Source organism: Mus caroli, unplaced genomic scaffold, assembly GCF_978045245.1.
Source record: "Mus caroli unplaced genomic scaffold, Mus_caroli_1 scaffold_2, whole genome shotgun sequence".
Lineage (NCBI taxonomy): Eukaryota > Metazoa > Chordata > Mammalia > Rodentia > Muridae > Mus > Mus caroli.
This window is the reverse complement of record NW_028227257.1, coordinates 147,119,851-147,136,998: the sequence shown is the minus strand read 5'-3', so window position 1 is coordinate 147,136,998 and position 17,148 is coordinate 147,119,851. Positions and strand designations below refer to the sequence as shown.

At 49.3% G+C, this 17,148-nt stretch overlaps 1 protein-coding gene across 1 annotated transcript in view; it reads right to left on the bottom strand.

The window, feature by feature from the left end:
* The window catches only part of Mvb12b (multivesicular body subunit 12B), a 158,527-nt gene that overhangs the window by 24,511 nt on the left and 116,868 nt on the right, over nt 1-17,148 (bottom strand). The gene's annotated exons all lie outside the window — the stretch shown is intronic.

The following is a 17,148-nucleotide window of genomic DNA, read 5'->3' as shown; positions in this document are numbered from 1 at the left end:
AGATCTGGCCCTTAGTGCAGGGACCTGCAGCCTGCAGTAAGAGGGTGGTTTGTTGCAAACTGTGATTTTGGAGTGGACATTGTGCAACCCCCACCCCCAAATGTTTCCTAAAATGAAGGCTTCCCTGGTATTCAAACGCTGGGGCCAGTTTTCGGGGCTGGGGAAGAGGAAAAGTAGAAGTAGAAAAAAGAACTCAGGAGGAAGGGATGAAATCCGCTCCAGTGTCTGCTGTGATGGGCTGTACATGTATGTTAGGCTGTGTCCATAATGACCACAGGGAAGAGGGCCAGCCTGCACTCTGGGCCCTCTCTCTGTGGGCTACTTCCTGTGTGAGCTTTCCATGCTCAGCAAACACATGTGGCAGGGGCCATCTCCCACTGCAGCTGGGCCCTAGAACCCAGAAGAGAAGCTAATGTCACATGGTTTGTGATATTAACACAGGAAGGAGGGCCCACATTGCGACATCCTAGCACCACCTGAGAACCTTCCACAACACACATAGTCCCACCAATGAAGAATCCTTGGAAAGCCACAAGCTTGTCAGAGAGGGAGGCAGGCAAGTCCCATCAACATGCACAGAGAGGCCATACCAGCCTGCCACTGACCATCCAATGTGAGCTCTAAGCTTCTGTTCACTCCACACAGCGTTTGCATGCTGTGGCCTCAGATGCTTTTAGGGCCCCGTGCCACTTCTGATCAGTTTTTTGAGATGACCAAGCAGAGCTCCAGAGTTTGGAGCCTCCCAAGGTCAATCAGGCAGGAAGGAGTAACTTGGAAGCCTTGACTTATGAGGCTTGGACATGGACAACAGAATTTCACCTACACATGGGTAAGGGAGCATGCAAATTACTGCTCCTGCCCCTGTGCAGAGCAAACGGAGCTCCTCGGTACCAACTTCTATAGTGAAGTCCTCACCCGCAGCCTTACGGGAGCTCTGCAGCCTCCTAGTTGTCAGAGAGGAGAGTGTTTCATGTTGTAAGAAACGTAAGGCTGCACGATGGTGGCCACCAGGATGGTGGTGGTGGCAGGCACACTCCTGTCTGCCCTGGTGGCAGAGATGTAAGCCCCTTGTGCCCGGTCCTGACTGCAAGGACCCATTTGGTAAAGTGACTGAGGTGGGGACTTACAATAGGAGGCTGGGCAGTCTCACACAGCTCGCATGCACTACAGGACAGATCTTAGCCCACCTGCTACAGGGGAGAGGCTCAAGAACAGCACAGTACTCCCAACAGCACAGGACACCCTGAAGCAGATGTGACCTCCAGGCCATACAAACTGACCAAATTTCATTATAAAAATCTAGTGAGTGTGTGTGTGTGTTGAGGGGCAGGGGGGCTGGAGAGATGGCTCAGTGGTTAAGAGCACTGGCTTCTCCTGCAGAGGACACTGTGTTCCATTCCCAGAACCCACATGATAGCTCACGACCATCTTTAACTCCAGTTCCAGAGGATGGACACCCTCTTCTGGCTTCCATGAATACTGTATGTATGTGGTTCAAAGACAGGCATGCAGGCAAAACGTTCATACACATAAAACAGATAAATCTTTTAAGAAAGTCTAGTAGGGGTTACTGAGATGGCTCAGTGGGTAAAGGTGCTTGCTGCACAAATTCAACAGCTTGAGTTTGAGCCCCATAATGGCACGAAGGCAGGAGGAGGGAAATGACACACAAAGTTGTCAGCGGGCTTCCACAAGTGGCACAGCCCCCTTCCATGTGACACAGCCTAGGCACTAGAGAAGCGGATTAAGCAACTGCTGTGGAGTGGATCAGGGCACCGCCCAATGTTGGAAAAGAGACACATGGGACGTTTAAGTGAAGTGTCGGTGGGGACCTAGTGAATGCTTGCTAGTTGGCTAACAGTGAAGGGCTCAGAATGCTGGCGTTTGGGCTACACCAGAGCATGGGATTTACCAGGGTCTGTCAACACCTTGAGGTTTAGGTCCAGCTGAGCAGGATGAATGGAAGACGTGCAGAGTAGCAACAGGGAACTGGCTTACTGCTGGTGGATGCATCACTGTGATTTCACTACTGAACATGACAGGAGCCCCTCTCAAGGTCACAGTGCCACAGCATGGCCATAGGATCTGGGTCCACTTGGTCTGCTCTGAGCTTGAGAGTGACACCTTGTGCTAGCATGGTATTCTTTTATGATCATCCTGAGAGCCTTGAAGAGGGGGAGAACATCATGGGACCCAAAACTAACACCAAAAGGAAATGGAGAGGCCGAGTCAGTCCTGCTGCTCCAGGAGGTGGGACCCTGCCCAGCAAGCTAGCCCTGCATTTGAGACATGGGAAACAGGCAGAGTGGGCTCCTGTCTAGATAAGAGAAGGCCTGAGGTGGGTGAAGGCCCATATCTGCTAGGAAGCTGCAGCTATAGGGAGAAGGGCTGCCCAGACCGATCATAGTTCAGGGGATCCCATTTTCCTCTTAGGCAGATGCACAGGGCAGAGCCAACAAGCAGAGCTGTTTGCTTGCTGGGAGACTGGATAGGGACTCTGCGTTGCAGCATTTAGCCGTAGGAGATAAGGTGCCTTGTGATTCAACAGCTTCCACTCCTAGGAGCCTTAGCTGGATGGCCTTCCATATATGAAACTATTCAGAGGTTTGGCAAGCATAATCCTTAAAAGGATGGCACCCATTTTTCATGTGATCCCCAAGACTGCTCATAAATCATCTCTGTCCTCTGTCCTCTGGGGAGCCCTGTCCCCCACTGCCTCTCCCCTTCCCCAGTCTGGGCTGTATGTTTCTCTCACCACTGTTCTAAGCTGAGGTGTGATGGCTGCCCTAGCTGCCAGGCTCTCACTGACCCTCCTCAGGGCCACACACTGCTGGTGGACACGGCTCGCAGGGTCACCGCACCCTCCGATCAGCAAGAGTTAGGGCATGGCTTCTCTCCTGGATCCTGCCTGACCCGTGCACAGTCATGCTGCAGAATCAGGAATGACACTGGAACAGGCATTGGCCTTTCCCCAGGTAGGGAGGGCTCCCAGGGTGACTTTACAACAGCAAAGAAGAGAAGAAAGGTGGAGGGCCCACAGTCCTGCCAAGGTCTCTTCCACAAAAGAGAAGGAAGGAAGAAAGCCCATGTTCCTTCCTAGTACAAAGGGGCAGACTTGCTCCATTCGCCTCAGCCTTCCCAACTGCAGCCTCTATTCACTCAAGTCAGGCACCAAGTTCTGGGTCACGAAGGAGCTGGGTTCAGGCTCACAGCCTGGCCTGTGGTAGAAGGATGGGCTGGGAGCTCAGAAGCAAGCTCCCTTCTTGGTCCCTTCACAATTCATGCCAGGGCTACCACACCTCTGAGCCTGTCTGTAAAATGGGCATACTACAGTAGTTCATGAAGTCGCCTGTACACCAACAGACATGACATTTGACAACAGGCAGGGGTCTGGCACATGGGGAGATCTCCCTGGTATGGTGGCTCCCAGTATCTGACTAGAAACTGTGTCCCTTCAGTGTATGGCTGCTGCTTTCGTCTTTTTACTTAAAGCAAAAGATGGTGGCAGTTTTAACCAATGCTGATCCATGGACTGGAGCAACAAGGAGCAGCTGAAAGTGAGGATGTGCCGCGGGCTCCGTAGCACAATTAGCATTCTCCTAAACAAACGAGCTTCAACAGAGCTGTAATTAAGCAGGCCTGTAATTAAGTATATGCCCTTTATCATAACGATCATGCTTAAAAATGGCATGAAGCACGGAACTGTGTTATTAATGCTGTAATCCCAGACTGAAGAGCGAGTACATAGAAATCTGCATGTCAGGCCTGTCACCGCGAGTGTTTGTAAAATACATTAAAGAAAGAAGCCCCCAAACAATGAGCTCGTTCAACTGTTCTTCTTACAACCAGGCAGCACAAGTCAAGAGGACTGTGAATGCTTACAGATCTCCTGGTTTAAACAAATAAAGCTGTAATCTGCCGCATGCCCCACCCCCGCTGGAAAGAGGCTGTGAAGCTGGTCTAGGGCTGGAAAGAGGCTGTGAAGCTGGTCTAGGGCTGGAAAGAGGCTGTGAAGCTGGTCTAGGGCTGGAAAGAGGCTGTGAAGCTGCTCTAGGGCTTTGTCTTCTCCCTTCTTCAGCTGACCCAGATCCTGTCTTCGCTGCTCTTGGGGGAGCTTTTCAATTCACAGGCTGTATCTGCTTGGACATTACCCCCCCATCACCCCACCCCAGGGTCCTGCTCCTTCCCTCTGTGTGGAAACTATCCTTTCACTTTCCAAAGCAACCCCAAGCCTCCTTTGATGCCCCATCATGCCTCGGGGTATGCCTCCTTGACCTCTCCACAAGCAGAAGAGACAAGGAAGGATTCATCTTAGCATGCTTGATAGAGGGCCATAAAATAGAGTTGTGAAAATGTAAGCTTTAAAACAAGGTCCTGTTCCCAGCACTTATTAGCTGCTAACGGTCACTGTGTCAGGTGTCAGAAGGGCTGGTGAACTGGCCTACTGGCAGGTAGTCATTGCCAGAGTGAAATTTAAATGCAGTGGAGGGGTGGGAGGCCTTTAATCTTGAGTACCTGCTTGGGGCTTGGATCAGTAAATAACCAGTACCCCACCCCTTTCTCTCCTCTTCTGTGGTGTTTCCAGAGTCCTTTGCAATTTGGGATGGGAAAGGTGCCAACCACCCAATTTCTCAAGGCCATTTCTCAAAACTCATTTGCAAACCAAAACACGGGGCATCCTGCTTTCTGGGTGACTCACTTTGGGGATATCTTTGGAAGATGTTTGTAGACGCCTCCGGAGCTGTCTGCTCCGTGACACTCCAATTGAGTTTACACAAGGCCAACGACTTCCTTCTAGGTCCCCAAAGCAATTTGTTTTGCCATGTTATTCATAAGCCAAAAGGAGCAATTTATCAGCCACAGCCGGAGACTCCGGAGCCCCACGCACAAGAGGACGGAGGAAGGAGTGTGGGCGCAGGAGTCAGCAGCACATGCCGCGGTGCCAGCTTGTTAGCCATGTGGCCTTGGTAAGTCACCTAGCCCTGAGTCAGAGTTTCATCTGCCCCAGGATACGTAAGCCCCCCATCTGCAATGCTGGGCAGGCACGTGAGACAGCAGACATGAATGACTGAGCATGGCAGTCTTACCACAGCCACTCATGCAGATATAAAGCAGTGCCTGGTTTTTCGGGGGAATGAGTTCAGGTCACAACCTTCTGCCTCATACCTGCTATGATCAGGACAGAGGCTGACCTGTCTGAGCCTTTCTTTCAACTGTAAAAGAAAAAGATAACGTTTGGGCTACCCAAGTTGCAATGAGCTAAAAACAACTTCTCAGTTGGCTAGGGGTGGTAGGTAATCTTACTGCTGCAGAGGAAAGGCCCCCCACAGGCTCCAGGCACCCACGTTAAACCATCTGCCCCACGAGTCCCAACCCAAAGGCACGGGTGCAGTGCCTTTTCTGGTGTGACTCACAGGGTACCCAACACTGTCCTTCTTGGCATCTGCCCTCTCTGAGTGTCAGATGAAGCCTGATCCAGAATGGAGGTCCTGGTGCAGTCTAGTGCCATGTAGGTACAGAGGTAGATGTGAGGTGACTGAAGAAAACCAAGGCTGAGTCTCCCAGCCAACAGAATGCTATTGTGGTGGAATATCTTCAAAGCTGTAGCTAGGATTGTGCTATGTCCTCCACAGGCACTAATGAAGGGTCTGTATGCTTGAGAGACCTGGCACCATTAAAATACCATTTGCATTGTGGTTTTGATCTCAAGTCTGGTCCCATGGGCTTTCCTAGAGGATCATGGAAAGAAATGCCATGAAAGAAAAATCTGGTCCATCATGAGTTGGGAAGGAAAAGGGTCACTATCACCTCATGAATATGCCACCTCATAAATATTCCTAAAACCTTAAACCCATATCATAGAATGCACTAGGCTACATTCCATGTTGGGGGCAGTTCACACTGTGTCTGACTATTGGCTTTGCTCTGCTAAATGAACGTCTGCTTAAAATATCTGTGTTTTGACTGACTTCTTTCCTTCAAGAAGACAAGAACTAAGGATATTCCCTACCCCGAATGAATTCAGCTGTTTGATGTGCCTTGGAAAAGAGCCCTAAAGGGCTGGGAGGACTGCTCAGCAATGCAGGGCTTGCTCAAGCATGTGCAAGGCTCTGGCTTCCACCCTAGCACCGTAGACAGAAGCAGAAACAAAACCAAAACTACTGTAAAGAAGTCGGAGGTTAAACCTCAGGAGCCTCTGGTTCTGTTAAGCACAGGCCATCTGGACCTCACATGTACACAATCATCTCTAGATCCCATCTCCATGCAAAATGTTTGACACTGTCACTTTAATTGAGGGGCAATTCCTTTCTACGTCCGAGTACCCCATGTTCCACATCTCAAGTACCAAGAGGCCTCAGGCCCCTGCTTTGAGCAGCCACTCCTCTAATGCAGACAGACACCTGGTTAGGTGAGGGAGGTTCTTAGAGAGCTCTGAGCCCGGGAAGGGCAGGAGGGCATGTCCTACACACAGAAGGGACTAGAAACCTGGCTAGAACAGCTACACTCCTCCACAGGGAAAGCCTTTTAACTTTATAACTCTGTCATGGCTTCACTCCAAAACCACTTGCACTTGGCTTAAGGTGAAGACAGTTGTCTCAGGATCATGTCCATGGGAGTAACAGGGGGCCTCCGTGGTCAGAAAGGGGTTCCTGGGGGCTGTGCTCACACCTGCTGCTCCAATATGGAATTCTGGAGCCTGTTGGTGAGCTGGAGATGAAGCAGGGAGCCAGATTGTGCAGAAAGAAGAGCAGAATCTGGACCCAGGGAGGCCTGTTCCCCAGTTCTTTGTGTGTGGGGGTCTCCTCTAGCCACGTCACTGTTACTGGAGTCAAGCTGGGTGGCCACTAGACAGGCCCTGCACCATACACCCAGCTTCCCATAGACAGACACCCGAGGAGGAAAGCTGCACCTTCCCTTCCAGGGCCCCTTTTCATTTTAACACCAGCACAAACAATTTTAAATTGTACTTTTTTGAATGTCTCAATATATGAATCTGTTTTCCAAGGTATCCATTCCTAAAGACCAGCTAAGCTAAAATATCCTGAAGTTCCTAGCCCCAACCCCAAGGTAGGGGTCTGCAAGGGCCTTGGGCCCATCACTGTTTTCTGTGCATTTATATGTGTCTTCATGTGTAAAGAAATATACGTGTGTGCGCATGTGTGCGCGTGTGCGCACATGTGCAAGCTTGCTCATGCACACACGTGCGTGCTAGTGAACCCAGAACCACAGCGTAAGTGTTCTGCATCTTTCCCCTTAGCTGTGGAACTTGCCATTAGAAGGCAAAGTTCTAACTCGGACTTTTTTAAAAACAACTTCATAGGAGTATGGGGCAGAGACCTACAGCCAGCTCCCAAGGGGCCTTGACTTCCTCCCAAACGGCTTTTAGAAGAGTCATACAAAGGCTTGTGGGCTGGAGAGACTGGGGAGAGTCTCAGCCTTGAAGATGGGTCATTCCCAACTATCCAGTCTAGCCAGGACAACCAGACAGAAGAACCACCTGGGGGACTAGCCTGGCTAGTCTTTGGTCAACTTGACACACATTAGAGTGTCAAGGTGCAGAAGAACCTGCAATGGAACAATGCCTCCATCAGATGGTCTGTAGGCAAGTCTATGACTATTTCCTTTTTTACTGAAAAATAATTTTATACAGTATATACTGATCATGTTTTCTTCTTCCTTGTAGAGCACTTTCTTAATTCATCACTGATGAGAAAGGCCCCAGGTCACTGTGGGTGAGGCCATACCTGGATAGACGGCCCTAGGAGCTGTAAGGAAGCAGGCTGAGCAAGCTAAGGGAAGCAAGCCAGTAAGCAGCACTCCTCACAGCCTCTGCTTCAGCTCCCACCTCCAGGTTCCAGCCTGACTTCCTTCAATCATGGACTGTGAATCATAGACTTCAATCATGGACTGTGATATGGAAGCGTAAGATAAAACAAACCCTTTCCTCTCATGTTGCTTAGGCCATGATGTTTTATTACACTAGTACCAACCCTAAGATAGCCATTGGTACCAGGGTTGTGGGGTATGCTGCTACAGATCTGACCATGTGTTTGGAAGGACTGAAGAGGCATTGGAACTCTGGGCTGGAAAAGCCATTAAGTGAAAAGCTTAATGAGCTCTTGTGGGGTCTTGGAAACATAATTCAGACAGTGGAGCAGGGCTGGAGCCGGGCTTGTGCATGTGCAGAGGGAAGTCAGGATGCTATCCATGAGAGAGAAGACCCTGCAGCCCTGGTCAGCGGGGGCTGAAGAACTGGCTGTGATTAACAGGAGAGCAGAACCACTACAGTGGAGTCTTTGCTTTGCTGGTACAATTATATTGATCATGTGGAGCTGAAGAATAAGCTGTGACTAAGAAGAGAACAGCATCACTGAGGCAAAACCTTCTGGGGCCGGAGGGGCCAAGGTTGCATCTCATGCTGGCAGCAGAGCTTGGTCACGTCTGCATCTTTTCTGGTGATAGCGGCTTCCAAGGCATGAAGAGGCCATTGAGAACAGTGGAGACTTGGCATCATGAGAGCCCAGGAGAGCCTGTTGGTGGAGGCTAGGTCTCAGCTGCAACAGAGGCCTCAGGACTGAAGCAGTCAGGAAGAGAAGTTGAGGCCTGGCACTGTGTGGCAGGTGAGAGTCCCTGACCTGAGCCCAGGAAAGGCTATGGGTGAAGGTACAGCACAGTGCGGTGAAGCTTCCAGCATAGGGGGGATGCCAGTACCATGAAATCCCAGCAAGGACAACAGCAGCTGTGCAGTGGAGCCAGCCTGAGCCTGTGGGAGGAGCCATGAGTGTTATGAATGGCAGCGCCTTAGGGGTGGAGCTTATGAGTCCCTTGGAATCCAGAGGCTCTTAAATGAATTCCACGCATCACCGCACCAAGCTTTTACTGTTGGCTGCTGGCCTTTGGGTTTGCTTTGATGTGATTGTAACGGGGCCCTGGCTTTTCCTATTTGACATGTAATGTCACCTCCTCCACACACACGAGCCCACAGTTAGGAGACTTCAAATATTTTGGAAAGACTTACGACTTCGAAAGTGACTTTGGTTATTTTAAAGAGTCCGGATTTTTATTTTGCTTTATTTATTTTTAATTAAAATTTTTATTGGCATATGTCCATTGTACATAGTAATAGGTTCCATAAAGACTTTTTTGCTTGTTTTGTTGTTGTTGTTGGGTTTTTGTTTTTTGTTTTTTGTTTTCCTAGACAGGGTTTCTCTGTGTTGCCCTGTCTGTCGCTTTGTAGACTATGCTGGCTTCAAAGGCATCAAACTCAGAGGTCCACCTGCCTCTGAAGTGCTGAGATTAAAGGTGTGTACCACCATACCTAGCAGAGACTGACTTTTTAAAGTGTTGGGATTTTAAAAAATTGGAATGTGCCTTATTTTGTGATATTGGTATAGAGACATTGGGGATAAACATAAAAGGAAAGGTTATGGGTTAATATCAATGTATTGGTTTGTCAACTTGACAAGAGGTCAATTGTCCTGGCTAGGTTTTTTTTTTTTTTTTTTCCTTTTTTGTCAACTTGATACAAGTTAGAGGTATATAAAGAGGAAACTAATTGAGAAAGTACAGGCTGTCAATCAAGCTGCCCATACAAGTCTGGGGGCCTTTTCTTGACTAATGGTAGATGTAGAAGGGCCTAGACCACTGCGGGGCGGTGCTCCCTATGCCTGTGATCCAGGTTGGTACAAAGAAGCAAGCTGAGCAATTGATGTAGAGCAAGCCACTAAGCAACATCCATTCATGGATTCTGCTTCAGTTCCTGCCTCCAGATTCCGACCCTGACTTCCTTTGATGATAGACGTGATGTGGAGGTATAAGATGAAACAAGCTCTTTCCTTCTTAGGGTGCTTTTGATCCTGGTGTTTTATTATATTAATGAAACCCTAGTTAATATAGGGAGTGAGGCTGGTGCAGGTGGCTGGGGCAAAGGGAATAGACGAGGGAACAGAAGCAGCACAAATGGAAGAACTGAGGCTGGGAACTGGGCTGGAGGAACAGGAGGGATCCAGGGTGACAGAATGGGACACTTGGAATTGTTAAGAGGAGGGGAAGCCAGGAGGCAGCTGGGCTGAGCTGGGGCTTCCACCTGACATGTGTTTTTGTGGGGCACTTGTGATGCCCAACAGAAGAAAACTGACTCATGTGAGTTGGATCACCATGGACAAGAAGGTTAGGACTTACTGGTAAGGACAAGAGAAACAAGTAGTACTTGGCCTGGTGCACTGTGTATAACGAGAGAGAGAGAGAGAGAGAGAGAGAGAGAGAGAGAGAGAGAGAGAGAGAGAGAGAGAGAGAGAGAGAATGAGAATGAATATGCCTGTTATGTCTATGAAGAAATAGAATTTGGCAGTTGCTAGCACTGTGACAAGAGCCAAGTAACATGGCTCTTTCCCTGGAGGAAACCTGTGGAAGTCCTGAGGACAGAGCTGAGGGAGGCTACTGTAGGACTCAGTTCTTCTACTGAGAAAGATCCCAGGAGTTGTCAGGAAGCACACGAGTTCATCATACCCTTTATCATATGGACCAGAATGGGAGTTTGCCAGGTTTCACTGTGTAGGAGGAGCTGTGTATTCACACATAGATGTAATCTGTGTGGATACATCTGCACATGTAGAAACACATGTTTCTCAGCCAAGGACCTAGAACAGGGGTTCTCAACACATAGGTAGAAACCCTTCAAGAGGGTTGAACAATCCTTCCACAGGGGTCACCTAAGACCATTGGAAAATACATATCAAATTGTACAGTTATTAAATAGCGATGAAAATAATCTTCCAATTGGGGTTACAAGAGACACTGTATTACTGGGCGGCAGTTAGGAAGGTTGAGACTCACTGGCCTAGAGGCAAGGGCACTTGCAAGTAGCACACACACTTGGAGTCAGTCTTTGCTTTGCTTTCTTGCACCCTGCTCTTTAAGAAGCAGGCTCCTGAGCCGGGCGTGGTGGTGCACGTCTTTAATCCCAGCACTCGGGAGGCAGAGGCAGGCGGATTTCTGAGTTCGAGGCCAGCCTGGTCTACAGAGTGAGTTCCAGGACAGCCAGGGCTACACAGAGAAACCCTGTCTCGAAAAACCAAAAAAAAAAAAAAAAAAAAAAAAGAAAGAAAATAAGAAAAAGAAGCAGGCTCCTGTGGACATGGCTGACTCTAGACTGGATGGGGGGCGGAGGGGGGAGAGGTTAAGAAATGAGAACCTATTGGTTCATACTGATGCAAACTGATAAATACATAGATAGGATGAGAGGAAGGCCTCCTATAAATACTGAAGGAATGATAGTGACAAAGGTCAGCAGATGACAACCCTCATGAGCGGAGGTCAGGGACCCTGGAGGGACAGGCCACTCTCACTGTCCAGGCATAGCTCAGCTCCCACTGCACAGCCATGTTGATGGGAAAACTGTGACTTCATAAATTTACCCAAGTTGTGACAGCTCATGGATCCCTGCTGCTCACTCTGAGGAAGAAGACAGAACCACTTCAGAGTTCTTCCTGCTGGCACGCACAACATACACCTAAGCCAAAGGAAGCCAAGCCCGAGTCCAGGCTGAGGGACAGTGGCTCAGCACAGGGACTGAGGAAGACAGGACTTTCACCCTCCAACTTGCCTCAGGCTGAGCAAGGTGATGGGGCTTCAATCAAAGCTAATTTCCTGCCAAGTCTGTAATGTGCATGTAAGGTTATTATGTCTACCCTAGGGCTGACATCCGATTTTTAATAGGAATTATCTCAAACACTAGACTTCTTAATTATAAAGTATATATCTCTGGGGCACCATAGAAAGTGCTCTACAGTAGATGTAAATAAATTCAACACTGGGATCTTTCCCTCTTCCCTAGCGACTGCCCTGTATCAGCCAAAGGAAGCCCTGTGGCCAGGATAGAGGCTTCTCTGAAAAAGGGTAGGGGTTGGTGGGCTGAATATGCCACATGTGGCTCTTAGCCCTGCACACACATCCCTCTGCAAAGCACTTTCATCATGGATGCCACCATGAAGTTTAAACTATCCCTTTCCTCCTTGGTGATGTGACTTGCTTGGGGTAATTGGACATTAGTCTATATGACACCAGTTTGTGTACCTGGGAGTGTGGTCCCCTGCTATGTCCCACCTGGGCTGGCTGAGAACCACAGGGCCACCATGTGGAGTGAAGGCCTCCAGTCCTGGCTCTGTGCTCCCCACACCAACCAAGTTGTCACCTCTGACATGTGTGTGGGTGGCCCCATGCATGACCATCTAGTCCAGCCATGAAGAACATACCAGAAGGACCACTGTTGACCCACAGACCCCTGAGGAGTGGTAATTGTAGGCTAGCTCAAGCCCTACGTCTTAGGAGATAATGATAAGGCAAAGAATTTAATAGGGGGCTGCATCTTTGAGGGGAAAATTTACATAGATTTTTCCACTTTTGGATCTTTACATTGCTCACGGAGCCTCTGCACGTGGGGCTGGTCATTCCCCCGAGATGCAAGGACTTAGGAGGATGTGTAAGATGAACGTCCAAAAAGCTGGCTCGGACTCTCATCTCTGTACAAGGACAAAGCCCAGAAGCTTTCTGGTCTGGCTGCTAGGGGTAGGGGTAGGGGTAGTGTGGGGTGGGGCGGGAGTCTCAATGCCCCTCTCACCCCAGGTCCACCAGTATGGCTCCATGACAGCTGTGTCCCAAGCTCCTACAACAGTGCCTGGCACATGACAGCTAAGTAGGCAACAGTGAACAGAGGTTTGTCCACTGTGAGTGGCGCTCGTGAGTGGGGCCAGTTGTCTGTGTCCTGTGTGAGTGGCAGGGTTGTCTGGTTCACTGGCTGGCCAAGTGTTTATGTACAGACTTTTAACAAGGCTGCTGCCTGAAGCCTTCCTGGCTCTCCCTGCCTGGGACCAGATGAAGGGTATCTCTGGGTTTCAGTGTTTTTTCAGAGCCCCTGGGTAATTACAGTGCAGCCTGGCTTGAGAGGCATGGCTAGGCAAAGCCTAAGAGCCACCTGAAATGCCCCATTCATGTGAGCAACACCACGAAGACCAAACACGTGTTGGTGTCAGCTCCTCAGCTTCCATACACAGAGGCGTCTCAAAACTGGAGAGCAAACAACAGGAATGGTAGCACTGGTCTTGTGGCCTGCTCTTGTTTTCTGGAATGAAGAGGCAGGCAGGCAGGGAGTTTCAGATCCTCTGTCAGGGCAGTGGAAGACATGCTTATCTACACCCACACAGCCCTGGGTATCTAGGGAAGCACCCTGCTTACAGCTGGGGATAGGGGCGTGTTATTTGGGGATGTACCCCCCCCCCATGGCGGGTGGTGGTGGTAATGAGATGCCTGTTAGGGCTACGGAGCTGCTCAGAGGTCTTAGTCCACTGGTGAAGGATGAGATAGGAGCATGTCTCCAAGTCTCACTGAGAGCAGAGAGCTGGACATGTTTGAGAAGAGTGGACTTCTGCTCCAGGGATGGAGATGCTAGGAGGACCACGGTAGCATGCCATGGCTGTCTCCAGGGGAACGGCCTTCATGGCCACCAGAGTCTCCTTTAAAGTGCAGGTCTCACTGTTTCGATCCTTTCCCTGGAGACTTCTGCTCCTGGCGCATGGGTCCCAACTGTTTTATGTATTCTAGGCTCCCTGCCCTCCAGCACCCAGACACCCCAACCTGCTCAGCATATCTGACTGCTGAGTTGGGTGCCCTTCTTGCCTCTCTGTCTGTATATCCCTGAAACCAACAGAACAATGGTGGCCTGGGCTATCCTGCCTGACCATTCACACTCGCTCAGTAGCCCCCACTGTAAGCAGTGCCTGACATCCTGATTACCAGTCCTTTGAGCTATGGGGCTGTCATCACAAGGGCATGAAGGAAGGAACAGAAATCAATTCTGCTTCATAATAGGTTGGTTTTTTTTTTTAAAGATTCTGTGACAAAGAGACAATCCTATCCCTTTATATGCACATCTGTATGCATGTACACCCATGTGTGTAGAGGCCAGAGGTGAGTCTTAGGTGTCAGTGGACATGTGCTCTCTGTCTTTTTGAAGCAGGGTCTCTCACTGGCTGGGTACACCCCATGCAGCTTCCTGCCTCCACCTCTCCAGCATAGGATTGCAAGCTTTCAGTACCACATTTGGCTTTAACCATTTATATGGGTTCTGGGGTTTGAGCTCAGGTCCTCGTGTGTGGCAGATAAGCACTTTACCCACCTCCCCAGCCCAAGCCAACGCCCTTTACTTTGATTCCACACTGAGCCTGTGAACAGCACACACTAGAAAGGTATAGTGTTCCAACAGGTCACAACAACAACAACACCAACAACAACAACAACAACAACACAGATCTCGGAGGTGTCATCCTGACACCAAGATCTTCCTCTCCTCTAATAATCAAGTCCTACCCATGGCCGCCCTGGATACTGCTGACCACTCCCACGGTGTGGCCATGGAAGGATGGAAAACCTGAACACTAACCGAGGCCAGGGCGATGTGCCAGAGCAGGGGCACCCCATCCACACAGAGGTGTCCTGATGAAAACAGTACAGTAAGCTGCAGTCACCCTTCCCACATGGTGCTTTGGCAGGTAAGCTCTCTGGGTAGTGACAGGGGATGAAAGAACAGCCTGAGACTCAACCAGTGACCAAGGGGACACCCACTGTGATCAGCAAACATCACAGTGTGTGCTGCTGTTTATCAAGTTGCCCTGTCTGTGAAGTACAAGCCATGAGCTACCCAGGTTTAATATTAACCTTTAAAGGGCATAAAGGCAGTACACACACACACACACACACACACACACACACACACACACACACACTCTAAATACTGGCAGCTGCTTCACTTTGTAGATCTTCCAGAAAACAAACCTTTAGGTATGAAGCCACCTCTCGTGTCTGACTGTACCCATCACACATGTTCCCTGTCACCTGACAGCAGTGTCAAGGGATTGTGGCCATCTCCCCTGACACCCTCCACCCCCAGCAAACACTTCATCCGGCAGTCGAAGCTTAGCCTTGAGGTTTAATAACAGCGTCTGCGGAATTGCTCTCGTTTCTAGAGCTGATGAACTTTTCCAGGCAACACAGTTGAAATAATGGGCACAGAGATGACAAGGGATTCGCACGCAAGGTTCTTTGAACTCTCCAGGATAATAAGCACTTGCTCCCCTTTACAATGGGCATATAAAAGAGGAATCTAAATAATAATTGCTGTAATTATCTTGCAAAATATGCAGAGATTAATGGTGATTATGAAAATCTGTCTAATTGTTCTCTGAAGTCATCGGCTGATCAAGTGGTATCCTGGAACGGCCGCTGCCAAGGAACTTTTGACACTGAACCGCAGGTGGGCACGGGAGTATGTCACTGTGCCTTTCTCCCCACAAAATCTTACCCTGTGTTTATGAAATCCGTTTCCATCACTCCCTGGCCCACATTTTAACTCTTCACACGGGTGCCCCGCGGAGGCTTCCAAGGCATCCTTAATGGGCTGCTTGGTGTCACTGCGGTTCAAAGCCCCAAGTTCAACTTGTTATTTATTCAAATAATTAATTACTCTTGTACCCATCGAGCAGTTTGTCATGACACATTAATGACTTGATAGACTTCCATGAACTGGTGAACACAGAACAGCAGAGCGTTTTTATCGTCATTTAATTTTAAAACGATCCTGTGTGAAATTATCTCGTCGTGAGTGATGGGCACATAAAGAACCGACTCAGCAAAGCCCCTTTTGGATCATTGCTTTATTAATGGGTAACGTCAGGGGAATGAAAAATGCTAACATTGTCATATTCTGCTGCTTGGTGGAGACGGATGGCAGGAGAGTGGGTGAGGGCTCAGCTCACTCACTGCCACGAGTGGGCTGCCCTTCCCTTCCTCATGCCACAGCCAGAATCCACGCACCCACCCAGCAGGTCGCTCAAGCTACACATGCCTTTTTTTTTTTTTTTTTTGAGTGCACGGTTCTTAGCATTTGTGTGTGTGTGGTCTCTTTTTTCTTAAACTTGGGTTTTCCATGACTGATATAAAAGCAGTCTCACGAAAATATTCCGCTTTATTGCTTTGAACATTAAACGTTATTAATCCAATAGAAGAACGTTAAAGATATTGCTGTCACCTTTAAATGTGAAATAATATTAGGAGCTTAAAAATGCTGGGTTAGGAGAAAAGATGTGCTTAGTGGCTTTCAAGGCTTCAGATGCCCAGGCTGGGCTGATGATAAAATCCTATGTCTACACAGCTCACGGCATAGTGTCTACTTAAAAGAGGTGCCCTGGTTAGCTCCTTTTGTCTCTCATAGCCTGAAAACCCTCTTCCTTGTTTTAACTGCAAACTTGGGAGTCTTTACAGTGACTTCCCACAATGCAGCCCAAAGCCAGAGGATGCGGCTGGTGATCACCCCAGAGTGAGCACTAGCCTGTGGAATTGCCAGGCTGCTCTGACAGCTGCAGGGCTGCCCTCGAGGGACCACAGCAAGGGAACCAGAGCCAGGTGCTATTTTGAGCCTGCAAGATGAAAGGAAATGCCTGTTTTGTCTTCCAGGCTTCCTGTTCCAGCTTTGGCTTAACTGGGAATAGCTTCACCACCTGCTTGGATGTCCAGTGCAGGGCCTTCTTCCTCTCTGCCTGTCACACGAGTCGCCAGAGCTTAGACTCACGAAGAAGATAGCGGCAGAGGTGGCTGCTGACCTAGGCAGCTGCATAGGCTTCCTGTGTACTTGCTGTTAATCATCAAGAAAGTCCTGGGATGTATGCACAAAGGCCTATGAAGTGGATGATGCTCACACCCCTCCTACTGACTGCACGAGTAAAGGGCACGGAAGTCACATGTGGAGGCTTGGACACTAGATGGCAAATGTAGACTAGCTAGGAGCAAAGTGTTTGCATATAGGGCACACACCAAAACACACGGATGCTGGGTAGAAACTGGGCTGTCAGAACCTGAGGGCACAGGCCAAGGCAGGTGCGTGAGGTGGAGGCAGAGCCTGGGGGGATGGCTTGTCTTGTGGAACACCTTAATCCTGCAGATGGACTCACGGACCAGGTACCTGTGACATTCCTAGAGATGTCTGCTAAGGGAAAGCTGCCTCGTGTCGTAGGTACACCTCATGAGTGGAGCAGAGTCCTGGCTTGAAGGACTGCTGGGTGGACTTGAATCAGATTTACAGGCTGTGGAGATATAACA